The sequence below is a fragment of the Microcaecilia unicolor genome, chromosome 8 (genome assembly GCF_901765095.1).
Source record: "Microcaecilia unicolor chromosome 8, aMicUni1.1, whole genome shotgun sequence".
Taxonomy (NCBI): Eukaryota; Metazoa; Chordata; class Amphibia; order Gymnophiona; family Siphonopidae; genus Microcaecilia; species Microcaecilia unicolor.
Window position 1 is genome coordinate 29,504,712 of NC_044038.1, and position 13,809 is coordinate 29,518,520.

Sequence of the window (13,809 nt, forward strand, 5' to 3'; positions counted from 1 at the left end):
TGTGTACTTATGTTTGTACAGGAATGCTTTATTGATCTTTTTATAGAAGGGCCAATAATCAATCCCCCGATTACAGAGATGCCTACCCAGTTCCAGGCTGGAGAATGGGGGGGGGGGGGGGGGGTGCGGGTTATACTCAAAATGTATTTTTCAGTTCTTGGCTTGGTTTGGTATTTGCAATGCTGAATTGTGGATTTCAGTGATGCGCTATTTTTTTTTTTTTTTTTGCTTAGTATTCCAATAAAGATATTTCTATATAAAAAAACAATAGCAAACGCTTATGACTGCATAGGCGTGGGTGGTTTTTATTTGACATATTCCTTTTTTTCTATTTTTATGTTAATTTTGTAACCCACTTAAAGTTTGAACCACTCGTTGGGAGGTGGTGGGCTGTGAGAACCATCTCAGATCACATCTATCATGAAATAAAATTGAGTATCACTAAAAATAGCATTAAAATGATTGTAGGTGGTAGAATCAGCAGTAATAAACTCTCTGTATGTTGTGCTCATTTTTCTATGCTGTTTTACACAATACAGTAACACATGTCCAAATCGCAGTGAGGCTATCCAGTTTCCTGATGGGTTCAAATTAACTGTTATTGTAATCTGCCTTGGGAAGTGTTGCAAAATAACTCTCCTCTCGTGTGTCTGGGCAAAAAACTCTTTATTTGGGAGTCAATCCCCTTCTTATATACTCTATGAATATTCATGGATATTACATGTATTATCATTACTATTGGTTACATTTTGCTTACACAACCATGATCATGCATTGCTTACAAGAACAACTCTACATGAACAGCTCGTGAACCTGCTCAGGAATGTACAAACATCACCTGCTATTCTGCTACTTTCTCAGGAAAGAACAAAAACATCACATGCTAGATTCTCAGGAATATACAAAACATCATCTGCTGCCTGTATCCAAATACATTCTATCTACATCTCCACCTTTTTTTTTTTTTTTTTTTTTTTTTTTTTTTTAATGAAATCTCCGTGGTGTGCCAGCTGGAGATGGAGGTGGAGATGTTTGTAATAGCTTATAAACATATTGAGCAGAGTGACGTGTTGGAGCGAATGGACGAGGAAAACATAAAGAAAAAAGGTTAGGAATGCATTGTATACAACAGCAAAAAATAGTGAAAACAAAAATACCAATGACTAAATACTGGATAATAGGGCGGAGCCAGGTCCAAAGGATCCATTGCCACAATTGATCCCATACATCAGAGAGTAGGTTATTATGAATAGTAATATGAGTAGTTAAATTCCGTAGGAAAGCTAATTGTTTGTCAATGGCCTTTGAATTGTCAGATAAATTAAAACAGCACATGTCCTGAAACTCTTCGCAACCATGATGGTTAAGTAATAAAAGATAATCAATGGCTGCTCGATTTTGTAAAACTCCATGACGTAATTGCTGTTGCTCAGCATTAAGTAAACTAATAGCAGTGGAGGTTGCATTGATTGATTTAATTGCCCAACAGGCTAATTCACGAATATTTTTTGCATTTGCCGCTGCCAATGCAGGGACACCTATTAATGAAAATGCAAGTGCCAGATATTCAGTTTGACTCAGAAATTTAACATTATCATTGCAATTGGCAGCAAGGGTCATACGCTTGGATCGCATATGTGAGGAGTTAGAAAATAAAATATGTTTACTGGGAAGTACCATAGTGAGTCGACTTAGACAGCATGTAGTACCATCAGATATATTAGCTGGAATATAATTAAAGGTATACATTCCACATGACCAAAACCAGCCAGGGGGTAAATGAGTAAATTTATAAATATATGAAACATTTTCGTAGGAGCTACAATTTAACAAAGTTGGTCCAAAATTAACACAATTTGATCGGGTACAATTAACCATACGAGCACATGTCATATTGATACTAGCTATTTGATTGGTTCTCACATGCATTGCCAAAGTAGGCGGCAACAGGGTTTGTGTTCCCCAATTATGGTATTCATAAGAAGCATTTCGATAGGATGAATTAACAGGAAGCTGTGAATAAAACCAAGTATCATTTTGCATATCTTTAGGATCATGACATACTGGAATCAGGCAAGTTGCCAAAACTTCTCCAACTGCCTTTTGATGAGAAAGACAGAAATCAGTTTGGTTCAGTGAAATTGCAAACGCTTCCCAAATATTTTTTGTGGGAAGTAATTGTGACTGTCCACAAGGTATGTACAAACAACAACACAGTAGAAGCAATGTAATGGAATTAGCATTAAGCGCTGCAATAATAGCCACTACGAAGTTATCATCAGTCTTTTCAATATGAGCTTTTTCTAAAGTCTCTGTAGCTTGTTGACTCAAGGCTTTAATTTGTCCCCAAGTAACAGGAGCATTAGGTTGACGAGTCACTGACCGTTTGCGTGTTTGCATCTGCGGTCCTTGAAGGGTGAGTGTGAAATTGGGAATTGGGTTGTGAAGACCTTGATGCCACGACATGAGGTTTCACCCACTTTGCTGGAATCCACACCGGGCCAGAATCTGTTTGAACAGCAGCGTAACCACGACCCCAGGTAAGGAGAGGCACAGGGGAACTCCACTGATCAGAAGGTAGTTGTCGGTATATGACCAAAGGACGAGATAAAGGTGGGGCAGGAGTACGAAAATGTTGTTCAAATCTGGAAGAAAAAGTTTTTGTAGCAGGATTATTGATGAGATTGAGATGATTCAGTGTGTAAAGGATTTGTGCTAAGCATTCATCAATGCTTACTCTATGACGGAGAATACCGTCTTTTTTTGTAGTCAGATTACTTAAAGCAGTTTTCAGTGTGCGATTAGCACGTTCAACAATAGCTTGACCAGTGGAGTTATAGGGGATACCAAAAAGGTGCTCAATATGCCAGAGGGTCAGGAACTCCTGTAAGGAGGTGGAAGTATAAGCAGGGGCATTGTCTGTCTTGAGAGTTTTAGGAACACCCATGACCGCAAAAGCTTGGAGAAGATGAGAGCGGACATGAGATGTAGTTTCCCCTTTTTGTGCAGTGACCCACAAAAATCCAGAATGAGTATCAACAACCACATGAAGCTTAGACCATTGACCAAAAGGGGGAAAGTGAGTAACGTCCATTTGCCAGAGGCTATTAACTTCCAGACCACGAGGATTAACTCCAGGAAAAAAGGTAGTAGGAGCTGAAAAGGAACATTGTGGACAATTTTTGATAATAGCTCTAGCTTCTTCTAAAGAAATTTGAAACTGGCGAGCTAGGCTAGGTGCATTTTGATGATGAAGTTCATGACTGCAGTGTGCTGTGGAGAAAAAATGAAGATGGCGATCCGCTCGAGCATTCCCTTCAGACAGACCACCAGGAAAAGGTTGATGACTGCGGATATGACCTATAAAGAGAGAAGAAAGGCGATTCTCCAAGTAACCTTGGAGGGTTAACAGTAAAGCATAAAAAGAGGCATCCATTTTGAATGATACATAACTGTCGGGCATGCGACGGACAAGATTAGCACAATATTGACTGTCAACAATAAGATTCAGTGGTTGATCTGAAAATAAAGAAAGAGCCAGGATGATGGCAGCAAGCTCTGAACGTTGAGCAGAGGTTTGTGGAGAGGTAAATTTGACGTGCCATTTGTTCAGATTGTACCAAGTAACCACCCCACGAGTGGGACTACCATCTGTAAAGACGGTGAGAGCAGTAGGGAGTGGACGTAAAGAAATGGGATCATGAAGAGTGATTGGCAAAATGGATGTGCCCTGTATGCGAGGGTCTTTAGGATAGTGGCAATCTATAATACCAACATAAGTGGCTAAAATAAATTGCAAGTCGTCGGAGAACTGAATCATTTTTTCCCACTGCCACAAAGAATGAGGAATGATGAGTTTAAGAATGTCGAAACCAGTCATGAATGTTGCTCGCTCTCGAGCTTTAGTAATCAGCAAGGCTAGTTGCTGGGGCCATTGTGTAATAGTAGAATGGAGAGTATTCTGTAAATAGACCCATTCTATCAATTTCGGAGGAGTTGTATCTTGATATAAGACACCAAACGGTTGTCGGTGGGTGGGGTCTTTGAGAACGCAAAAACAAAAAAGGGCAAATGCATCTCGTCTATCTGTCCATTTTGTTTGTAAGATTTGATCCAATTGTGACAGAATTGTTTGTTGCGATGCAGTGAGTGTAATTAATTCAGCAGGTGTTTTATGACCTTTTAATGCGAGAAACAGGGGTTGTAAAAATTCTGTAGGAAGTTTCAAGTAGGGACGTAACCAATTGAGATTTCCTAAAATCTCTTGTAATTGATGTAATGTCGTGGGAGACTGTAAATTGAGATGAGGAGCGACAGGTTGGGCTGCAGCTTTAGTCATACGGAAACCTAGATATAAATAGGGTTCCTTTTCTTGAACCTTCTCTGAGGCAATTGTTAATCCTGAGGAGGCCAAGATAGAAATTAAAGTAGATTTCCAAGAAGGGGGAAGAGTTATCCCTGCAATTAGTATATCATCCATATAATGATATACCAAAAGTTGAGGGAAATAGGCACGAAATGGTTGCAAGGCTTGATGAACATAGTATTGACAAATAGTGGGTGAATTTAACATTCCCTGGGGCAAAACTTTCCAACAATACCTAGTAGTAGGGTGTGCATTATTGTAAACAGGTACAGTAAAAGCAAAGTATTTATAATCTTTTTCCTGGAGAGGAATTGAAAAAAAACAATCCTTCAGATCTATAATAGCTAATTGATAATCATAAGGAATCAAATTAGGATTTGGAATACCACATTGTAACGGGCCCATTGGTTCTAAAATCGCATTAATAGCTCGTAGGTCATGTAAAAATCTCCATTTTCCGGATTTTTTCTTGATCACAAATACCGGAGTATTATATGGAGAATTGGTAGGCTCAATGTGATTTAATTGTAATTGTTCTTCCACCAATTGATGTAAAATCAACAGTTTTTCTCTGGTAATCGGCCACTGCTCTACCCAAACAGGTTTGTCAGTTTTCCATTCCAAAGGAAGAGAAAAAAGACATATTTATGAACTGTTAATCAGGTAGGATCAATGATGCATCTAATTGTTCCAAAAGGTCACGACCCCATAAATTAAAGGGTACTTGTAAAATACAGGGCTTAATATGTCCTAGAACCTTGGTATCGTTAGGATATGTAATAGATAACCATTGAGAACTTTGGGAGGCTGACTGAGTTCCCCCTATTCCTGTCACATGTGAAGTATCTTCAATGGGCCATTCCACAGGCCATTGTTTATAAGCTATGACAGAAACATCCGCCCCGGTATCTAATATACCAACAAAGGGCTTTTGTTGCAATAAAAATTGAGCAGTGGGTCGTGCATTAGAAACCGGTTTTAAAACTGCACTTACCTGTCGCGTAGATCCAAAGCCCCCTGTACGAGAGACAGTAGAAGGAATAGGTGCTGTAAAATATGGTAAAATAATTAATTGTGCCCACGAGTCCCCGGGAGAAATTGTTAAAGGTGATGAGGACCATACTTGAATTTTAACAATGCCTGTGTAATCAGCATCAATAACTCCAGGGATAACATGAATACCTGCCTTCGATGCAGAGGAGCGAGGTAATACTAAACCTACAGTAGCCGCTGGAATGGGTCCTTTAAAGGTAGTATTATATACCAAAACTTCATGAGGTAAGATGGCAGTTTTACATTCCGCTGCAATAAGGTCAATTCCTGCACTACCTTGTGTAGCAGTAGTACTATGAGCAAAAGACCCTTGCACTCCCTTTGGACCGAGGTTAGGAGTTAACCCGGAGCAAAGTTTTTTGGGGGTGGCGGTGTGGAATTAATTGGATTAGAGCGACATTGATTGGCCCAATGATATCCTTTTTGACATCGAGGACATTTTCGAGAAGGTCGAGAAGGTCCTTTTGCAAAGTTGGCACCCCCTCCTGGGGCTCTACACTGAGCTCGAAAATGTCCTGGTTTCTTACAATTAAAACACGTCCCCTGTGGCTTATTACCTTTTTGTATAGCTCCTGCTAACAAATTCATAGAATAACCATGAGTCCCCACATCTGCACATGCGCTCAATAAATCTGCTAAAGTAATTCCTGGGCGATGAGCTACAGTCTGCAATGCCTTTTTGCAATCTGAATTTGCATTTTCTTGGGCTAATTTAATCAATAACTCTGTTTGCGCATCAAGATTATCAATTTGCCTAGTTACAGCTTCCTGCAATCGATTAACAAATTGAAGGTAAGATTCGGTTGCACCCTGTTTAATTGATGCAAAAGATTTTGTTGGTTTATTCCCTTCTGGTGTTCTTTTAAATGCTCGCAAGATACAAGTGCCTATGGCTTGAAAACAGGTATCGTTTTGTTGAATTTGCATATCAAGGGTTGAAAATGGTCCCGATCCATAAATTTGATCAGGCACCAAATTAGTCCCAGTGATAAGTTGTGCTGCTTGCTTATATTCATTATCCCACACTACATATTGCGCAGGAGTTAACAGCATACGGAAAAGGTCTTTCCAATCTTTTGGAGTCATTAAGTAACCGTTACTAATCCCTTCTATCATGCCTTGAACAAATGAACTTTTTAAACCTGATTCTACGATAGCTCTACGTAATTCTCTCAAAACTTGATAAGGTAGAGCAGTCCATTCTGCATGATGTGTTTCGTTCCCTGCCTCTATTGTTGTAGTTCTAGTAACTGGGTATAAATTAGGATTAGGTTCCGAATTATCCCATAGATCATCGTTCCAAATGAATTCACCATTTTTTCGTGCTTGCTGTATACCTAATTGAATTAAACTAGGTCGTTCTACGCTCTTTGGTGTTTTGGTAATAATAACGCTATCATTAGCGTTGTTGTTTTGGATATTTTCAATTGGTTTATTAGGGGTAGTAGTAGTAAAGTCAGGAGTTTTGTTTTGCTCTTCCCTTCCCATATCGGTGGCCAGCCGACAAGAAGGAGGAGAAGGTGTAGGTCCAAGAGTCGCGGGAGGTAAAAGAGACCAGGTCTTGCCTGGCAATTTGTTGGATATATTTTCGTTAGTAATGCCTGTCAATCCAGAAGAGAGAATTACTATAGTAGAATATATCTCTCTCCAAGTCAATAATATAGGAGTCGAAACTCTAGGCTCTAAACGAAACTGCTGCCCTATCTTTTCCCATGTTTGAGGATCGAATGATCCCTTCTCTGGATACCAGGGACATTGACAAACTATTTCCTCAATTAAACGCTCTATATCTTTAAGAGTTATTGGATTTCGGGAGGAACCATATCTTTGCGTTATAGTATATAGCTCCTGTGCATGTTGTTTATGTGATGATGTTAAATTTCCCCCCATACTTACAGTGTTCCGTAGAAGGAATGGCGCGCTGACTGTTCCAGTCGTAGTAAGTACGTCACGTTTTCACCGATCACGTCGGGGATCACCAGATGTTGCAAAATAACTCTCCTCTCGTGTGTCTGGGCAAAAAACTCTTTATTTGGGAGTCAATCCCCTTCTTATATACTCTATGAATATTCATGGATATTACATGTATTATCATTACTATTGGTTACATTTTGCTTACACAACCATGATCATGCATTGCTTACAAGAACAACTCTACATGAACAGCTCGTGAACCTGCTCAGGAATGTACAAACATCACCTGCTATTCTGCTACTTTCTCAGGAAAGAACAAAAACATCACATGCTAGATTCTCAGGAATATACAAAACATCATCTGCTGCCTGTATCCAAATACATTCTATCTACAGGGAAGCCTAATGTTATAAAGATGGAATGAAATGGATGTAAAATTAAACTGTCCTTTCATTGGGGCACGTGGAATCACATCATCTCTTTTGTAGAAGTTTACAGTTTAGGTACACAAATGAATTCTGTTTTGAGCATGTTTCAGGGACAAGTGATTTTATAAGTCAAAATAATAATAAATATGTGGTTTCATGCAGATCCCTCATTTGTTGAAACTAAATTGGCTATAGTCTATTGCTTTTCTTGTGATGACAAAACTGAAAACTCTTATCTATTCTTTCAGGCCCATAATAAAAGGAGCTTATGTGAACATTAGCCACGCACCTGAGCACATAAAACTCCGTCCTTTTGAGGCAGCCTGGGCAAAGAAATCATATTAATTTGGTGTTTAACTTTTCAGTCCTGCAAGTGATGGAATGCCATCTGGTTTTAATTGCTCAGAAGTCTAGCTTTTGCTAGACTAGAGGTTAGAAAGGTCAGAGAGAAATGAAACTTTCTTTGTCCCTTTTTGAGTGATGGATTGTTAATGCTAGTTCAAAGGCAGGCATACTGGATAATCTCGAGGGGATCAGCAAGCAAGGCATACTGGACAGTTTCGCAGGCAGTTTAATGCTGGTTAGAAGAAGATAGTTTAGATATAGATAATTCTAGATGATTTAGATTTTGTCTTATAAGGAATTCTGATTTCTGCTTATTTTAGAACATGTTTTATTCTGTTTAATTAATAAGTTCTATTTCTATGTAAAATATCTTTTCAATTCAGTGTTACATCTTTGACTGACTTTTCAAGTGAAGCTTTGTCTGCAGTTTAAGAGGTCATCATCTGGTTTGAATTATCCACAGTCTTAGCTAGGTGAAAGAGGTCAGGACAAGTCAAGTCTCCTCCTTGATGAATAGCTAAATGTAGGACTGGTTTTCTGAAAGTAATAAGAAACCATGTCTGTGTGCCATTAAGTAAGATTGGCCCCTCAATGAACCCAGTTTAAGCTATGACTGGGATTATGTGAATAATAATAAAATGCAAGAGATAGGTGCCACATTGTCTAGTTTGAGAGGTCATAGGTCAGTTTAGGAAATATCTCAAACCTATGTGACTGATATTTTTAAGTAATGTGTAAGTAATAATTAGTTCAAGACAGGGTAATCAATCTATTCTTTACCATCTAGTGAGAAAGGGGGGGGCTAGAGAGGTGTAGGACCCTATATAACTGGGAGCAGAAGCAGCTTACGTTAGAGGACAGACAGGAGACGTAGGATCCAGAGAGCTCAGAAGAGAGACAACAGACAGAAGAGAAGGAGCTGAGACGAGAGAGAGAAGACACAGAGAGCTGAAGATAAAGAGAGAGCTAGAGCTGATGTCCTACTTTGTTTGCTGGCAAATAAAGAAGATTTCTCTCTCATTCTGGTGTGTGGTGTTTGACTCCTGAAGTACCACAGATTCTGCTAACAATAGTGGTAATTCCTGCAACACTTTAATGATGCCACATATTCAGAAATCATACAGACATCACATTCACACACTAGCACAGGCACCCATACACACTTCACCAAAGTCAACAGCTTCTACAGAGTACATCCAGAACTGTTGGGCTAACTGACCTCTTGAGATCCCACACAGCCCTGTTAGAAGTCAGTGATAACTTTGCATCTTTTCTTTGCTGGTTGAGCTGAGAAGCCAGAAGTAGGTAAGCAGTTATGTGCAGTGTATAAAATTATAGTGCATTTTTAGAACATACCACTGCATTCCACAAAACAAAAGGAGACATTCCCACATACCATCTTTCTCTTTTGATCTATGCACAGGAACCAAAAAGATTTTAAATGCTCCCACATTTCAACTTAAGGTTTAAAAAATACCGCTGTAATTTAAAATAAAAACTCAGTGTTGAGCACCTGATTCTACTACTATCTATCATTTCTATAGCGCTACAAGGCATAAGACAGTCCCTGCTCAAAGAGCTTACAATCTAGATAAGACAGGTAAAACAGACAGAACAATAAGGGTAAGGGAATAAAGAGGGGAGGATAAAAGGACAGGGCAAGTGAGTAGTGGTTAGGTGTCAAAAGCAGTGGTAAAGAGGTGGGCTTTAAGTTTGGATTTGAAAACAGCCAAGCTCAGCACCAATATAACACGTGCTAGGGTGTCCCTATAACTAGCCCCTCAAAATCACACACTGATTACAATTTAGAAGTAATTACATTTTGGGCTTATATACTGCTAACACCTTTTCAGTTCTAACCAATGCAAGGTTATTCTGTTCTGACGATTCTTCTGTGTACATCTGTATGCTGCACAAGCCAGCATGTTTCTTAACTGAGACGAAATAAAAGTGCTACCAACAAGCAAGCAGATAGTTTGTTCTGGTGTCACCAATATGGCGGCTGTAGGGGGAGAAGGCGTCAACTTTTTGATGTCATGCCATTTCCTTTCTTACCTCCTTGGGCACAATGCACAGGGTCAGTTGCAACTTGCAAGCAGTGCCTGGGAATCACTGCCATTGTTGGCAAGCAGGGCTAGGGTGTATGGAAAGGGAGGATAGAAAATGTAAGAATTTGCCACAGCCAGAAGCAGATTGCCCCAGCTCTTCCTGTTGGGCTCTGCCTGGTCAATAGAAAAGTTTTGCAGCAAACCAGTTGGGAAATGGGACAGTAAAGAAACATTTAGCCTGCATTCACCCACAATTGTACAGTGAAGTGGAGAGGAGAAAATGTGTTCAATATACATGGAAACAAATTGCATATACTTAAATGGAAGGTAACTGATACTTTGTAAGAGAACAAAGCTAAGAAAATTCATTCTTGTGAAGCCTGTCAACAGCAAACAGATGTGAGAACTAAACACATGTTGATCATTGCTAGTTCCTAAACCTTTGTGAGAAAATGAAGAGGAAATGGTTCTGTGTGACCTTTTCTAAAGGTCAGTCATTACACACAACACCCATTTTGTAACCAGGGGAACATGCAGATAAAGTGTGGGGACTTTCCTGTGTTGAGTTGAAATTGCCTCAAATACTTACTGAACCATATGTAATAGGTCCCCCAATCTGTCCCCATCATGTTTTTTCCCTACTCTAACAAACAGTTTTCCAACTTTTCATTGAGGAACAATCTTTTCCATGTTTCCAGTTTTGCTATTTATCCTTTTTTTTATTATTTGCTTACATTTTCGTTTTAGAAAAAAAAAAATGTTTTCTTTTAATGTCCGAAACGTCCAAAATCCAAATACGAAAAAAGGCCATTTTCCAAAAAGAAAAACTTTTATTTTTTCAAAAATACTGTTTTGAACAAGAATTTGTGCTTTAGACATTTTGTTTTTTTGGTCCACTTTTGAAAAAAAAGCCCCAAATAAGTGCAAAATGTAGCTATTCGTGCCATTAGGATGTAGGAGGAGCCAACATTTTTAGCAGACTGGTCCCCCAAACATTCCAGGAGAGCAATGGGGCACTTCTGTGAACTTCATTAAAAAAAAATGCTCCCAGGAACACATCTCACCTTTGCTCCCTTATCTTGTCCCCGAGCCCTCCAAAACCTACCACATACTGTCCCCCACTGCAATAGTCCTTATGGGTGATGGGGGGCACCTATATGTGGGTACAGTAGGGATCTGGTGACTTTGGGAGGGGTTACAGTTTCCACCACAAGTGTGACAGATAGAGAGAGATAAGGACCTGAGTCCCCCATTCCATAGTGCACTGTACCGACCACTACACTACACCAGGGACCTGCTTGCTTCTCTAATAGACCTGACTAACATCTGAAGCTGTCATAGAGGCTGGTAAGTCATATTTTTATTCACATTTTTTTTTTTTGGTGGGGGGGGGGTTATTGAGGGTCACCCCTGATTCCCTCCAGTGGTCATCTGGTCATTTAGGGCACTTTTTTGTGCCTTACTCGTTCTGAAAACAGGTCTAGACCAATATGTCTTAGTTTTAGTCCTGGATGTTTTTGTTTTGTTCCATTATGGCTGTAAAACATTCCAAGTATTAGGCACGCCCTGACCCCACCTTTGAAATACCCCCTTGTGATTTGGACACACTGCAGCTGAAATGCATAAATAAATGTCTACAAATAGGTTTTGAATACACCAATTTGGACCATTTGAGAAGAAAAACATCCAAATGGTGTTTTTTGACACTTTTTAGCCATTTTTCTCTTTTGAAAATGAGCCAGAGTATAATTCGAGGTCAAAGCATCACCTGGAAGACGGTTATAAATGCAAACACATGCCATGGTTAAGGGCGATTAATCATGCAATTAAAATTTTTAATACCAACTTTAATTTTGATTAAAAGTTGTAATTGTTGCCCACCCTTAATTCATTGTAGATCTCCAGTAAATCCAGCTGACTAAAAGGGCACCAGAATAGTTTGTGAGGCATTGCTATATAGACACCTAGTTGTTAGCATGCAACAGCATTTAGTCTAAACCAAAAAGATAAAAGTGAGGCCATCTTGCTTTTTGCTACTATCCTTTAGGACACCTAGGGGCTCATTTTCAAAGCATTTAGATTTACAAAGTTACATGGACGGGCATAATTGAACGGGGTGCCCAAGTTTTCCACAGTACGTCCCGGCGAAGGGGTGGGGAAAGCCGTATTATCGAAACAAGATGGGCGTCCAAATTTTGTTTTGATAATACAGTCGGGAACGCCCAAATTGCGAAATTTAGGTCGGCCTTAGAGATGGTTGTCCCTGGTTTTCGGCGATAATGGAAACCGAGGATGTCCATTTCAGAAATGACCAAATTCAAGCCCTTTGGTCGTGGGAGGAGCCAGCATTCGTAGTGCACTGGTCTCCCTCACATGGCAGGACACCAACTGGGCACCCTAGGGGGCACTGCAGTGGACTTCACAAATTGCTCCCAGATGCATAGCTCCCTTACCTTGGGTGCTGAGCCCCCCCAAAACCCACTCCCCACAACTGTGCAACACTACCATAGCCCTTACAGGTGAAGGGGGGCACCTATATGTGGCACCTACATGGGTACAGTGGGTTTCTGGTGGGTTGTGAAGGGCTCACATTTACCACCACAAGTGTAACAGGTAGGGGGGGATGGGCCTGGGTCCACCTGCCTGAAGTGCACTGCACCCACTAAAACTGCTCCAGGGACCTGCATACTGCTGTCAGGGAGCTGGGTATGACATATGAGGCTGGCAAAAAATATTTTTTAAGTTTTTTTTTTTTTAGGGTGTAAGGGGGTTAGTAACCACTGGGGGAGTAAAGTGAGGTCATCCCAGATTCCCTCCGGTGGTCATCTGGTCGGTTCGGGCACCTTTCTGAGGCTTGGTCGCAAGAAAAAATGGGCCAAGTAAAGTTGGCAAAGTGCTTGTCAGGGACGCCCTTCTTTTTTCCATTATCAGCCGAGGACGCCCATGTGTTAAGCATGCCCTAGTCCTGCCTTCGCTATGCTTCCGACACGCCCCTGGGAACTTTGGTTGTCCCCGTGACGGAAAGCAGTTGGGGACACCCTAAATCGGCTTTCGATTATGCTGATTTGGGTGACCCTGGGAGAAGGACGCCCATCTCCCGATTTGTGTCGAAAGATGGATGCCCTTCTCTTTCGAAAATAAGCCTGATAGTAACCTATGGAACTTTGTAAATATGTCTCCTAGTACTATAAATATTTGTCCGGTACATACTTCTGGCTAACCAAACAGAAATAGTACTCAGTGTCTAGATATCATTAAAACCAAATAGTTGGCCAATATGAAAGGAAGGAAAATAAAAGACCTTGGTTCAGCAAACTTCTCTGAGCTACAAAAAGGGTTGAATTTCAGTACTGCAGCATTTTCTCAAAATAAAACCAAATCCCTAAAAAAAAAAAAAGAGAGAGAGAGAAAAACATCAAAAATTATTTGGACAGGTTCCATAGATATTTACTACTCTCTCTCATCTATATAAATAATTCTCACCTGCAACATTCTGAAGCTGACTCTGGGGGAGGGAAACACTGAAGGCTAGGCTGTCAGCAACACTCACTCTCACTCATGCACCACTCACTGTCACGACCCGCCCTCAACCACGCCCCTTCCGGACATAATTCACAACCCCAACGTTCTAAATGAAGCCTCAACCGGAAGTGTG